Genomic DNA, 15,768 nt, shown 5'->3' with positions numbered 1-15,768 from the left:
GTAGGTATTGCCATCCTGAGCCTTGGAAGCCAACTGGCAAAGAGTGACGGGTCTCCACCTGTTGAGGGTATCCTACCTGGGTTCAGATGTTTTTCTGATGTACTTAAAAAGCGTAAAATGAAAAGTTTGTGTCACTCATAACCTCGAATACTTTATGTGTAGAAACATGGTTTTACTTTAAAACAACTTCATGGAAGTGTAACATCAGAACTTTAGTACCATAAATCTTATAGTCATTAATTCTTACTTTACCATTGTTTCTTTATGTTATTAACTAATATTTATGACAGCACTTTTGAAGTAGTTACTGAGTGCCAGGCACTGTTCTAAGCGCTTAGTAGCTACTTGAACTCATGTAATCCTCACAACAACCTTTTTGCAGTGGTCGGCAAACTCATTAGTCAACAGAGCCAAATATCAGCAGTACAACGATTGAAATTTCTTTTGAGAGCCAAATTTTTTAAACTTAAACTATATAGGTAGGTACATTGTTATTAGCTTAATTAGGGTACGCCTAAGGCTTAGGAAGAGCCACACTCAAGGGGCCAAAGAGCCGCATGTGGCTCGTGAGCCGCAGTTTGCCGACCACGGCTTTAAGGAAACATATGCTCAGGTTTGCACAGCTGACACTCAGCTAGGACTCCGGTCGGTCGGCTAACTCTTGAGTCCATGCTTTTAACAATCTTCTCTACGTTGCCTTTTAGAAGATAATTTGATGGTATTTTTTTATGTCTTCGTTCCTATTGTTGAAAATTATAATCTTTCATTTTAAAATTCAAATTTGTCATCCTTTTTTTATTATTTTAAAAATTTTATTTTATTGTTTAAAGTATTACAAATAGTAGTACATATGTCTCCTTTTTTCCCCATTCAGACTGTCATCCTTTTCAAAGTTTCCCTTATTTTTTCCCCATTTAGAAATGAAGAACTAGTATCAGTTCTTCAGTGTTTGAGAGTTTTACTGAACAAGATAATGAAATTTGCAAAGAATTATTTTGTTTGTACTTGTTTGCTGGACCAGTCTCTAAATTGGTATGTCACTATTAAATGTACAAGTAGTATCTGCTTCCCTTTGACCCTGCAGGTTTTCAGTCCTTTATTTCCTGCCTATGCCTGTCCTCCACCTTCTCATGAATACTTGGTAGATTCATTTTATTTTTGTTAATCCTAAGAGAGTTTTGGGGGGATTGACAGGGTTGCTCATTTTATTTTGCTAGTAAGGACAATAAAAAAACACACACCTAAGCATTGGTCATCAGGATCATATTTTAACACTGCAAAAAAAAGGACAACCTCAGGATAAAGGATGATATTGTAAGTTGAATTATTTGTAATTCATAAACATATTAATATATGGTCTGTCTCCTACCCCCTTTTTGTCTTTGACCATAGAAGGCTTTGTCTAAGACATCTCTTAACATGGGGAAGTCACTAGAATGGCAGTGTGTGTGCTAGAACTTGAGAAATGAGAGATTGTGGCTGGGTTTAGCTGGGGGAGGGGAAAAAGGTAGGGGGAGGGAGAGTATTGGGGGTGGGAAGGACCTGTGGGGCTGATAACAGTAGCATTAATTCTCTATTAACTGGGATAACAGTGAGTTTGGGAAGGAAATCAATGTAACACCAGGTCCTGTTGTAAATGTTTTCTCAAAGCTCATACTCTATTTTTGTGATGTCTGTTATACTGTCATGCTGGCCAGTTCCTTAGCTTCACAGTACTTCACTTTTCTATTTTTAAAATGAAGATAAATAATAACTATCTCAGAAAGTTTTTTTGAGGATTAAGTAAGAATATATGTGTATATATACATACATATATACATATATAGACATATATACATATAATATGTATAACATGCATATGTAAAACTAGAGGCCCGATGCATGGATTCGTTCACCGGTGGGGTCCCTCAGCCTGGCCTGTGACCTCTCGCAATCCGGGACCCCTTGGGGGATGTTGGACTGCCAGTTTTGGAACCGGCAATCTGACATCCCCTGAGGGATGCAGTAGTGCATGAAGCGGCAGGTGGCCAGGAGGAGCCCATTCCTGGGCTGGGTGCAGCTCCCGCTCATCCTGGCCCCATGGCGCCTGCCTCCACTGACACAAGGTAGCGCTGCCATGGGGGCAGGAGAGGCTCGTTCCACTGCAGCTGCACTTGCCAGCCACAAGCCCAGCATCTGCCTCGTTGGTCAGCTGAGTGGCGATCCTGCTGTGGGAGTGCAATGACCACCAGGGGGCAGCTCCAGCGTTGAGTGTCTGCCGCCTGGAGGTCTGTGCACATCATAGTGACAGGGTCAACCTGTTGTTCGGTCGACAGGTGGTAATGGTCAATAGGCTTTTGTGTATATAAATGATTATGTGATGTCTGGCACGTGGTTAATCTATCATGGATGCCCTATGGATAATCTGCAGTGTGGTTGATCATAGCCACATAATCAAGACTGATTATATTTGAGTGAGTCTAATGGAAATTGTACATTTGTTTTGGTATAAGACTGTGGGCTTATAAAACAGAAAGTTTGTACTTTGTGGATGAAATACAAAATTGGTATAGTAATGCTCTTATCTCTTTGGAGAATTAATATTATTAAATATGGTTTGGCAACTCAGATCTTTCAAAACAAGGAAGTAAGGCTGTAGAGATGCTAAATATGTTTTTTGTGGTTGTTTGAAAGGTTTGGTTTAAAATTTTCAGGTGTAGTGTTTTGAAGCCTAGAATAAGAAAACCATTTTTTTCTCACAGCTTCTCTGACTGTATAACTTAAACCTTCCTCAACCAACTCCTCTGCTCTTTAATCTTTGCATTCTCCAGACCTGGTCTATAGCCCCTTACCTGAAACCCATGGTGGCATACGTGTCTCAGAAGTAAAAAGATGTTATAGTTTACTAGAGGTCTAGTGCACGGATTCATGCACCAGTGGGGTCCCTCGGCCTGGCCTGTGCCCTCTCGCAATCTGGGACCCCTCAGCTGGGCCAAACCGGCAGTCCGGCATACCCTGAGGGATGTAGCAGTGCATGAAGCGGCAGACGGCCAGGGGGAGCCTGAGCCACTCCCGCTCATCCCGACCCACTGCGCCTGCCTCCCACTGCGCCTGCCTCCGCTGCTGCTCCGTAGTGCTGCCATGGTGGCAGGAGAGGCTCCCACCACAGCAGCTGCACTTGCCAGGCATGAGCCTGCCTTCTGGCTGAGTGGCGCTCCTGCTGTGGGAGTGCACTGTCCACCAGGGGGCAGCTCCTGCATTGAGCGTCTGTCACCTGGGGGTCAGTGCACGTCATAGCAACCAGTTGACCGGTTGACCAGTCGTAACAGTTGCTTAGGTTTTTATATATAGAGATTGTTTTGAATGGGATCTCTCTCTCTCTCTCTCTCTCTCTCTCTCTCTCTCTCTCTCTCTCTCTCTCTCTCTCTCTCTCTCTCTCTCGTGTTTCTACCTGACTTCTGCTGGTGAATAAAGAGCTGCTGATTTTTTTGTGTATTTTGTAACTAGTCACTTTGTGAATCTATTTATTAAGCAGCCTTTGAGTTGATTCTCTTACATTTTCCAGGTTGATAAGCATAACATTGAAGCCAGCCATTTTTATGTAAGGGTCTTTTTCATGATTAATTTTCACTATGGTAGCTGTGCTGGAATGAATTTCTTAATTCCATTGACTCAGAATATGTTTTGATTTGGTATCACTGTGAATTGATGTACTCAGCTCTCAGAAAGTTATTCCATCAAATGAGTTCTGTTATGGACTGTTTCCCCAAAATTCATAAGTTGAAATCCTGTTCCCCTTCCCATGGGATGATATTAGGAGGTGAGACTTTTGGGAGGTAACTAGGAGTTAACTGAGGGAGAAAGTTTTGAGGGTGGATGAGGTCATGAGGGTGGAGCCCTCATGAATGGGATTAGTTCCCTTATTAACAGTCACCAGAGAACTTGCTTCCTCTCCTTGGTATGTGAGGATACAACCAGAAGTCTGTGGTCTGCAACCTGGGAGAGGGCATTCAGCCCTCAGAATTGTGAGAAATACATTTCTGTTGTTTAAAAGCTTCTAAGTGTATGATATTTTGTTATAGCAGCAGAAACTGATTAAAGACAATCTCTAAGCTGAAAAGTTTTGTGATTCCACTTTGTCAAAAGACTCCTGGTAACAGACATAGCTCTCTGGTACTTTAAGTTAAAATAATTGTGGTTGTTTAGCTCTACCTCCCAAGGAATTATTCTGAGATTTTTGCATTTTTATCTCCTGAGAGCTTGAAGATTTTTTCTATGTGGTTTGGCAAAAATTTAAAGATAAGACTGATAGACTACAGAGATCAGACCTGTGTTTGCTTGTTTGCAGTATCAAGTATCATGGTTTTCTTTTTCTGATCAGGTGGTGTAATTAAATTTTGTAATTGTTAGACTGAGTGTAATGGAAACAATTGGGAAGTGAAAAATGGACCGGGGGCAGTGACTGGCAGAGGATAGGATGGGGAAGTGTCTGGTGTGTCAGCTCTTCTTTCTCTGGCCCTCTTTCTACTTTCTGATGATCTTCCCTGGACTTCTTTAACTCTATCCTTCTAATGATTTTCTGACTTCCTATATATTCTCCAGGTATTCCTCCTCCTCCTCCTCCTCCTCCTCCTCCTCCTCCTCCTCCTCCTCCTCCTCCTCCTCCTCCTCCTCCTCCTCTTCTTCCTCTTCCTCTTCCTCTTCCTCTTCTTTTTTTTTTTTTTTTTTTTTTTTTTTTTAAAAAGAGGACAGCTCCCCTCCATGCTTTCTACTTTGATCAGCAGAACAGATGCTTTGTGCCTCTCTGGGAAGTGCTCCTGATCAGCGCTTTGAATTTCCTTCCTTCTAGCCACTAAAACTGTCTGCAAAATGCCCTGACCAGTGGCCATTAAGCATCCTACCTTGCAAAGCCTGTGCAAAACAATGATTAAACTTGGGTTTCCTCATAACATAAAGCCATTGCTTTGGAAATGTTAACAAAATGAGAGAGCCAGATACCTTTTAAAGACAAATTGTCAGAGAATTGTGGAATGGTTGAGGACTACAGAGGAGATAGTGAGAGATTAGTGTTACAAAGACAGAACAAGCTTCTGACAAGTCTGTTATCTTAGATCTCCAACCCTGATTTCTTCCTGAGCTTTAGCCCCTTGTTATCTGATTGGCTACTGGGTAATTCCACAGTTGAATGGCCTACAGAAAGTTCATCTTTTCTTGCAAAACCTATCCTCCCTCCCAAGTTTATTATTTCAGTGGATGACACCACTATCTCTCTAGTTGTTTAAACTAGAAACCTGGCAGACACACTTTACTTTTTAAAAAAAATCCTTACCCAAGGATAGGTTTTTGCAAAAAAAATTATTGGGGGGGGGGGGGGAGGGGGGGCGGAGAAAGAGAGAGAGAGAGAGAGAGAGAGAGAGAGAGAGAGAGAGAGAGAGAGAAACGTTGATCTGTTGCCTCCCATATGTGCCCTGTCCGGGGATTGAACCCGCAACATACGTATGTGCCCTAACCAAGAATCAAACTTGCAACCTTTTGGTGTATGGGACACTCCAGCCAACTGAGCCACCTGGCTAGGGTTTTACCTTCTTTTTTAAAAATTTCACTTAAAGGCATTGAGCTCTGTGTATTCTACCTCTTGACCCCATTGTCTTTTGATCCCTACTCTGGTACATTATCTCTTGATTTGCCAGATTTTCTGTCTCTTGCTAAGGTTTCTGTAAGGTTTCTGACTGGTGTCACTCTAGCCAGGTGATCTTTTTAACCGCTCACCTGATTCTCTTACTCTATAGCTTTGAACCTTTAATATTTTCCGTCACTTCTGTCCCAGTCTTGTATCTCTTTCTTCTACCGCTCCTATACTCTGTGATTTATTTTAAAGTACTGAAATCTTTGTGTTTTTGGAACTGCTTATTATTTTTGTTTGTCTCAAGCCTGACATATTCTGTCGCTTGATCTTACTGAATTGCGAAGTCTCAGCTTAAATGCCATAGCCAGGAAGCTTCCTTACACCACTAAGTCTGAGTTGTGCCGTCCTGTTAGGCCAGATACCCTGTACTATTCCATGACATTAATGTATTATAATTGGCCTTTTACCTAAGAGTCTGTGTCTCACTTTTGACTGGTCTGTGAGTGGCAAGGCCATATACATCATCTTTACTCCTGGTGCTATGCCTATTAAAAGTTGATGTCATACCAGGTACTGAAAATACAGCAGTGAATAAGAGGGTGTTCCAGTTAGTAGCTACTGTGTGATTAATCTCCCCACAATTTAATAGTTTAAGACAACATTAATATTTATTCGTACATGATTTTATAATTTGTATAGCAGTTGGTAGGAGTAATTTATTGGTTTACTTGGTGTCAGTTCTTTGTTGGTTAGTTACTACTTCCAAGATGGCTGGCAGTTGATTCTGGCTGCTGCCTTGGAGCTCAGTAGGGCTGTTGTTGAGGGCACCTACATGGGGCCTCCTCATATGGCCTGGGCACAACTGGTGGGTTCTGAGGGGGAGTGTCCCAAGAACAAGCATTCTAAGAGTAGGAAGTGGAAGCAGCCAGTCCTGTTAACGATTATGCTTGGAACTGATGAGCATCACTTCTGCTGTCTTCTATTGGTTGAACAGAGTCAGCCCAGATTTGATGGGAGGAACTCCATCTCCTGATGGAGAAAGTGGCAGAGAACTTGTGACTGTTTAATCCACTAAACAGACCTAAAAAACAAACAAAATAAAACTATAAAAGTTGTTAGATGAGTTACTTTCTGTCTATATCTTCAACCTCCAAGAATCATGATCATATATCATTAATTTAAAAATAGTCAAAGTACTACTTATAGTGAAAAATTTTAAAATAAATTTTACTCTCAATCTTCTTAAATAATTACTATTTTCTGTTATTCATATAGTTTCTTAATTTTTAAGTTTTAAATACACATATAGCTTCTAATTTCAGTCAGTTCTGTTTCTGTTTAAAAATTTTACCTTTCCTAAATCCTCATGCACTGATGTTATTACTCTGTAAATTTCTAGAAGTGGGATTGTATCAGAGGTATGTATAATTTAGATTTTGATACTTATTGTTAAACTGCCTAATAGATAATATTCATTTATACCCCAACTTTTAGTGCATGGTATAAATTACATTTGCCCATGGCCTTGCTACCAAGAAAGTATTGCAAATCATTGTTTTTGGTTAAACTATGGGTAAAAATTGACAGATTGCTTTTATTATTTCTTCAATGCCTATTTAAGTCCTTTGTCTAATTTGGGGAAGTTTTTTTCTTATTGATTTCTCAAGCGCTCTTTGCCTATCATATATAGCCAATATTCCTAATTTTATTTTTAAATTCTTATACATTTTAAAAATTATTGTGGCTGAAACCGGTTTGGCTCAGTGGATAGAGCGTCGGCCTGCGGACTGAAAGGTCCCAGGTTCGATTCCGGTCAGGGGCATGTACCTGGGTTGCGGGCATATCCCCAGTAGGAGATGTGCAGGAGGCAGCTGGTCGATGTTTCTCTCTCATCGATGTTTCTAACTGTCTATCTCTCTCCCTTCCTCTCTGTAAAAAATCAATAAAATATAAAAAAAAAAAAAATTATTGTGAAGAATTGTTCAATTTTTATGTACCTCTTTATCTTTATGATTTTGTTTCTTGGCAAAAACAATATTAAACTCAGTTCTCTCTTATTTGTCTTGTTTTACCACTCTGGCCAATCTTCCAGTAGTTTGAAATACAGATTTTGTATTCATACATATTGCAAGTGGGGTAAAACAATCACAGGCCAAGAAATTTTATAGCAATAATACAGGCTGTGTTTTGGGGAATTAATTTCAGAATCTTACTCATCTCTTAATAGTCTTACAACACAATGGAATTGATCTGTTTTGGGATTTGGAAAAATTCTATCTTCGACAGTGAATCATGTTGAATAAAGGCAAATTGCTGTCAGTGTTAGACTTATGCAAAAAAATGAAAGAAACCTTTTAAAACTGAAAACAGTAGAATATGGTCAGCTAGTTTATATGGACAAAACAGTTACCTGAAAAGAATAAGAAATGCTAAAATAATTTTTTTTCTCCTTAAGAGCTAATGTGATAGTAAGAAATTACCAGGCCAAAATCTACATGAAAACAGGAATTCAGAGAAGTAAGCAGAATATTAAAACTGCTTTCCACTGAGGATATTTGTCACATTTTAGGGAACTTTGCCTTTGTTTTGAAAACCTCACAAGGCACATATTTGTATAGAAATTAACGCCCAGAAACCCCCAAGGAGTTGAGTCTGATAGGAAATACCTTTCCTATGAAATTGGAACTCCAAAGAGCAATGCCCATAGAGTATGCGCAAACCAAGATTAAAACCCTTCCTATGCTCTTGCTTATAGGAGCCTGCATGAATATTTGCTTTGGACATGAAAAAAATACCTATTCCTAAGCAGGCTTTCCCCTCTTGACTTGTGGCTCAAATTTAGCATTACCTGTTAGTCCAAAAAAAGCCTCAAGTTGTGAATTTAAAATGGTTTTAGGTCCTTGGCAGAAACAAATGAAAGTCCTTTCAGGTAGGATACATTTTTATCTTAGGTCCTAGGAATTCCCACAAATAATCTTCCAAAGAATTAGTTCACAGTAAAATATAACCAAGCATGTGAGGTAACAAGACACTATGAGTAGTAAGAAGCAGCAGGAACAATAGATGGACATAGACCCCTAATTTGGAATTATCAGACAAAGATTACTGGTATAAAACAACTGTTTTTTATGGTTACAAAACGATAAAAATATCTGCAGAGAATAGGAAGCTAAACAGATTTGAAAAAGACCTGAATAAAACTAGAATTAAAAAATGCAATAACTAAAATGAAAAACTCAGTGGTTATAGTTAATGGTAGATAAAATGCAGCTTAAGAGAATTAATGAACTGGACATAGGAAAGAAGACATTATCCAAAATGTAGCACAAAAAGACAAGGAAATGTATGAAAAGAAAGACATTAAGATATATAGAACATAAAATGAGAAAGCCTGAGAGTATTTCATCAGTTTTCTAATTGTAGAAGTGAGAAATAATAAGAAAGGAGGCAATGTTTGGAGAAGTAATAGCTGAGAATTTCTTAGAGCTGATGAAAAATACCAGTCCATGAATTTAAGAAATTCAGAGAACCACAAGCAGAATATTTATAAGGAAGTTCACATCTAGATACACATCATAGTAACATGGAGAGCACCAGCACAAGAAGAATATCTTAACAATTGGCAGAGAACGAAAGACAGATTAACTAAACATTGCAGTTATACTGATAGCTGACTGCTCTAGGAACAGAAATGGAAGCCAGAAAACAGTAGTTTCATAATCTCACAGGGCTGGGGAAAAAATTGCCAGCTTAATATTTTCTACCCAGTGAAAATACATTTCAAGAATAATGATGAAATAATAACATTTTCAGGCAGAATTGTAAAATATTATTCTCTGATTGTAAATGTGTAGGTTGATATACTTTCTGATTTGTTCTAGTATTTAGAATGAAGGATTCTAATTAATATAACAAAGCAAATCTTAGCTTCACATAGTTATCCTATTCTTAGAAAATTGTTGTGTTTATACTTAGTAAACAGAGATACAGTTGTACTGATATATTACTCCAAGTTTTGGTCTTTGTTCAGAATCTTCAGTGTTGTAGGGCATCTTTTATGATGATTAATGCGTGCCTTTAAGTCTTGCTCTATCAGTGATGTAATTTTTAATATTTGTATTTGAAATATTAAAAGTCAAGCCGAGAAGAATTTGGAGAAAATTGTGTCTTGGTATTTGCAAAAATAACTCCTGGAAATGACTTTATTCTCATCTCCCAATCCCCAATACAAATTTCTGGGGGAAAAATAGTGGGGAAATTTTTTTTTTTTAACCCATTAATGGTAGTCTAGAATGATGCAAGAGCAAACAGATCTTAAAGTTGGTTAGATGGACCTGGGTTAAAGTCTGGCTCTGTCATTTAGTAATTCAGTCTTGGTCATGTGACTTACCCTTTCAGATACTTAGTTTCTCATCTGTAAAATAGGAATAAGACTACTTTACCAGGTATCATGGGAAATAGAGTAATGTTTGTAAAAAGCAGTGAGTGCGGTCTGTGGCTGTTATTGGATTTCTGAGTAACACAGAAAAATGAATTGAATCTGGGCAGGAATTTGAAATTGTTACTTTTAATGTTGAAGAGTTATAGATACTTATAATAATGATAAACTTTTTGACTTTAAGAAATTGTCAGAATGTGACTTGTTGCCTTGGTGGTTAATTTTGCATTAGGTCATCTGTGTATTCTGCATATAGGTTACGTAGCTTCACATTCTTTAGAAAGTTAAAAAGATTGTCAGCCACCACTACCACCACCACCACCACCACCACACACACACACACACACACACACTATTTCTATCTCCTGAAATTGAAGTTTATGATGACAGTTAATATTCTACACCTGAATACTTTAGGAATTTAATTCAGAAAACGGTTATAAAGTATGAACTTAAAACTTTATTCTTTCGTTTTCAGAAGTTAAATATATTTGTTGGCGTCCAATAATTTAAATTACGAGCTATCAGAGCACTCTATTGCTATTTGAATCAAAGATACTAATATCTGTAAAATATTTAGACCTATATTTTCTTTTCTCTACTTTTTGTTGTTTGTAGTCAAGACATGAATTAGAATCTTTTATGAAGTAGAATTACTTGTACACCTTACAAATTATTAGTTTGTTATTCTTTATTTAACATCCAGACATTTACCTCATTTAATAGTGATAACTATGTGGAATATGTTAGCTGATTGCATTTTTTAAACCACACTTCTTATTATCATAGCAAAATTTAAAAAGTCTATAATGATAAAAGTGTAATATGCTAATTAGACTGGATATCCTTTTGGACATTCTTCCTTCCGGACAAAGCTGCAGTGGGCAGGGGCTGCGGCAGAGGTGGCAGAGGCCCTAGGCCATGGCGGCGGTGGGTAGTGGCTGTGGGCGGGGACCGGGGCCAAGACCCTTGCACGAATTTCGTGCATTGGGCCTCAAGTTATATAACGAAGACAATTCAGTAATTTATAACTTTGCAACTTGACATCATTCTTATTTATTTAATTTACATTTTTTAAAGTCTTATAAATTGGTTTTAGAGAGAGGAAGGGAAAGAGAAAGAGGGAAAGAGAAGGAGGAAGCAGTGTGAGAGAGAAACATCTATCGGTTGTTTCCCATACACTCCCTGACCAGGGATCAAAACTACAGCCTAGGTATGTGCCCTGACTGGAATTGAACCTGCAACCTTTCGCTGCATGCGACCACACTCCAAACAACTGAGCCATTCAGGCAAGGCTTGACATCATTTTTAGAATGTTGGTTATAATAATACGTTGTATTTGTCGATTTTGAGTTTACTCAGGTTATAGAGACAACTACTGAAAACAAATCAGGCATTTCAAATCTTTCAAGAAGTTCCTTGATCTCCAATCAAATACTTTAAAAATAATTTGGGTAAAAATAGTGACACAAGTTTGTCTAAATACATACATGCACAAATGCTTCTTATTAAGCATCTTGTTATAATTTTCTTGACTTATTTCAGACATACCTGTTATGCAGAAATTGAGCAGCAGCAATTTTTTATGCAGTTAGGTCATAGGATATTGGTATCTATACCGTACTGCTTTTGATCTTGGAAGTAATCCCTTGTAATCACAAACTTTAAAGAACATTAAGATTATACTTTCTAAGTTGATATATTTGCCTTAGTAAAAAAACCCACATAGACATTTTTTTCTTGTTTACGTTTGACTTTGTATTTTATATTTTGAGCTTTAGTTTATATTTCACAAGCTGGTAATTTCTTTTTAACTAGTGGTTGTACTATCAGAAAAATTATAGGTTAACGTGGAATGAGCCTGTTTTTCTTTTTATCTTTAAATTTTTTATATTTTGTGTTATTTCATGATATCAAATTCTATGTGAATCAAAGTCATTCCTTATAGGAATAGAAATTACTATTATAGTCTGTTTATTAGGGTTTATTGATAAATTTCTTCCATGCTCTAGTTTGACTTTTTTGCAGAACCAAAGATTTTTAGATACAGTCATATTTTCACATCCTATAACAGTATTAAAAACCCTGATAAGGTTAAAACAAAAGCAACCTAGTTTTTTTCTTATTATATGAGTGCATGTACCGAGCTGTGATGTAAGGTGTATTATTTCAGTGGAGCGGGGTTGTTGTTTTTTTAAAGGACTAGTATAGAGGATATTGTTAACCACATAGCAGGTAGAAAACAAATGTCAAATTTACACAAAGGGGCTAGGATAATAACTCACTTTCCACTGAGTTTTCAGACATTAATCAGACAACTAGGCGGAATAATCAATCAACAAGATCTGATAGGGCTATTCTATCAGCATATGATAATAAGTCATGTACAAAGTGAGGGGAGTAGGTTGGATGTGTCTTGGAGATGCTAATCTCATTTTAGAGCTTTTGAATCAGTGAGAAATGTTTATTAATTGGTAATTACTTACAAGCTTTTGAGATAGGGCCTTGTAATTGGTTTATTTGCAGAGGTTGACATAATAGGTACTAAGTAAAGTTCTCTTTATACTTACACAAATATTTATGCAAAAATGTGTGTGTTTAATAATAACTACTATTTAAAATACTGGCTAAAGATTGTCTTGTCCTTTTAACCTTTGTATTTTTTTAAAGTAATTCTCTGGTTCATCGTTAGCTTGAAATCACTCACGGGAACATTGCTTCAGAGACAACAAGAAAGAACCAGACAAAACTGAACCCAAATCTTACTTCTGTTTGCTAGTTAGGTTGATAGCTTGGAAAAACTATGTAACCTTTTTGGATTTCCATTTCCTCACTGTGAGGTTTTAAGTAAACTGTACTTTATATAAACTGCCTAGCAGTGTGTAGCTGCTCAGGGAATGCTTGTCCTTACTAACCTCAGGCCCCTCTTTCTTTGCATATCTGTCTTTCAAGTCTGTAATCTTAAATTGACCTTTTGCTTTAGTTTTGGGATCATTGTCTAATGCTATTTTTCTGTGATCAAGAACAACTAGCCTACTGGTGCGGCTCAGTGGTTGAGCTTTGACCTATGAACCAGGAGGTCATGTTTCGATTCCCGGTCAGGGCATATGTGCGGTTTGCAGGCCCTGTCCCCATTGTGGGGCGTGCAGGAGGCAACCGATCAATGATTCTCTCTCATCATTGATGTTTCTATCCCTTTCTCTCCCACTCTGAAATCAATACAAAAATATTAAAAAAGAACGACTAATTCAGTGGCTAAGAAATACTGTTCATTCAGAAATTAAAAACAACTAATAGATATTTTTTTCTGCTCTGGAATCTTCATTTTCTGAAATATTTTATGGATGGTGAGTGATTGCTGAATTATTTATTAGACTAATTTTATGAAATAATATTAATGGTTAAAGGTATATTTTTAAACTGATTAGTGTAGTTGGATTTGTCTTGAAAAAGGACTGAATTTTGTGGATTTGAATAAGTCAGTGACAGGAGGTCTTAAACATTTTTTTCCCTTTGAACAGATGTCTTGGCCTACAGTGACTCCAACTCCCATAATCCTTCCAATTTTCCCCTCTACTAAATAAGTTTTTAAAAAATGACATTTTTATTATAAGTGATTGACTTAATTCAGGCAAACATTGCAGCTGAGGAAAGACTTCATTGTAGTGAGGAACACTTTGGTATGAATAAAATTTTATATGCTTTATTTTTACAAATTTAATGTATGGTTCTTTCACCCATCCCTTTATCTGTATTCAGAACAATATTTTTTGTGTAATAAGCTTTTTCCAAGATTAAAAGTTTTTATACTATAGTATGCTGAGGTGTGTCTAATTCAGTCTATTTTAAATGGCAGTTAAAAACAGAATCAACCTGGATCCATCCAGAAGACAGTAACCACAGTAGGACTTGTATCAGAGGAAAGTTAATCCAGGAACTGGTTGCACAGGTAATTGCTGAGAAGCTAACTGGACTATGAGACAAACCAAATATTAATAATGATACCATTAGGGCTGGAGGAAGATGAGAAAAGCTGGTATAACCAGAGTACAAAAGCCAGGGCTGAGAGTGGGAGAGGAGCTAGAGCCATAGTTGAGACTTCATGGTGGGGTCTGGGACCTCAGAGGGCAGGACTCCTGGAGGGAAATGGAGTTATAAATCTTCTGCCAAGAATGTGTCAGGAAGTAGGGAGAGTAAAGAGAAATACTGTGACTTCTCCCTCTTCTGCCTTCTATCACCCCTGAGTGCCTCCCCGCCAGCCAAATCTTCCTGGAAGCCAGAGGGCAAGGTTGCTTGGAAATTGCAGTTACCTATGATAAGCCCGGAAAATGCATCTGAAAACATTTAGTCGACTAGCTCAACAACTATGTTGCTAGTGTGTAATCCTATATAACAGTGGTTCTCAACCTGTGGGTCGCGACCCCTTTGGGGGTCGAATGACCCTTTCACAGGGGTCACCTAAGACCATCGGAAAACACATATGTAATTACATATTGTTTTTGTGATTAATCACTATGCTTTAATTATGTTCAATTTGTAACAATGAAATTGGGGGTCACCACAACATGAGGAACTGTATTAAAGGGTCGTGGCATTAGGAAGGTTGAGAACCACTGCTATATAATAAAAGGCTAATATGCAAATTGTCCCCTTGGGAGTTTGACTGGGAGTTCAACCACTCGCTATGATGTGTGCTGGCTACCAGGGGGCGGCGCGGAACGAGGGAAGGCCCTGGCCGGCAGCCGGAAGCCTGAGGATGGAAGGCCCCAATCGGCCCTGATTGCTGGCCAGACCTAGGGACCCTACCTGTGCACGAATTTCGTGCACTGGGTCTCTAGTATTAATTAATATACCTGTGCACTTGTGTAGCATTAGCCAGAAAGAAGACTTCTCTTGAAATACCCCCAAACAAATAAATAGACAACCAAAAAAGCCTCTTGATTCTTCTTTTTGCACAATGGATACTCCTTAAAAACCAATATTAAAATCAGCATCTCAGTTCAGTTAAAACATTTACTGAGTGGCACTATATTAGGTAAATGACTACAAAGTTGAAAACACTTGGTTTTTTGGTCTTGTGATACGGTCTATTGGAAGACTGTATTATTATTTTTTAAAGGACTCTCAATTTTAAAATTTTAATAGAATGTTTGATAAGTTAGAGAAGGGGACATGTTTTTGTAGGAACTCAAGAAAGGAGCAGTTAACCCAGTCTTGTAGTTGATGGAATACTTTCAGGAGTTGGAAAATGTGAGCTAAGCTTTAAAAGATTGATAAAGAGAAGTGGAAGGGGCAATTCTGGAAGGAAAAGCTTGAGCAAAGGTTCAAAAACCTAAAAGAGCTTAAAGCATTTATAAGAAATTTTAATCACTGTTGCTAGAGCTGAAGCATCAAGTTTGGCTCATTAAATGGGGCTGGGAGCCAGGAAGAGGCCAGGTTATTTTTCTTCGCAAACTTATCGGGAGTTATTGAAGGTGTAGTGGAGTGGCCTGATTACTTTTGTTTTGGCTGTGCTTTTCCATAAATGTGGAAGATGAGGGTGTTGTCTAGAGGTAGGAGACCTAGTAAGAGGATATTAGACTAGCCCAGGTAATAGAGGGTGGACATAAGCTTTCAGAGTGTCTTTATGTCTTAGAGTCATTCATTTCATCTAAGTGCCTTCTATCCATGCCGCACTTTGATGTATTTTGTTTTCACATTACACATGCCTCTCTCTATATTGTTA

General features: G+C 37.9%; 1 protein-coding gene across 4 annotated transcripts in view; it reads left to right on the top strand.

Annotated features, from left to right (window-relative positions):
- Positions 1-15,768, top strand: part of TBC1D5 (TBC1 domain family member 5) — a 450,518-nt gene that overhangs the window by 2,018 nt on the left and 432,732 nt on the right. For 2 of the 4 annotated variants that reach the window (XM_036332712.1, XM_036332710.1), the window contains exon 1: positions 13,900-13,992. The exons of the other annotated variants lie outside the window; for them this stretch is intronic. The gene's annotated coding sequence lies outside the window, so the exon portion shown is untranslated. Of the gene's footprint in view, positions 1-13,899; positions 13,993-15,768 lie in introns of those variants that run through there. 4 annotated transcript variants of the gene reach the window in all.

The sequence above is a fragment of the Myotis myotis genome, unplaced genomic scaffold (assembly GCF_014108235.1).
Source record: "Myotis myotis isolate mMyoMyo1 unplaced genomic scaffold, mMyoMyo1.p scaffold_m19_p_13, whole genome shotgun sequence".
Taxonomy (NCBI): domain Eukaryota; kingdom Metazoa; phylum Chordata; class Mammalia; order Chiroptera; family Vespertilionidae; genus Myotis; species Myotis myotis.
Note: the sequence above shows the minus strand (reverse complement) of the source record. Positions and strands in the feature narration are given on the sequence as shown.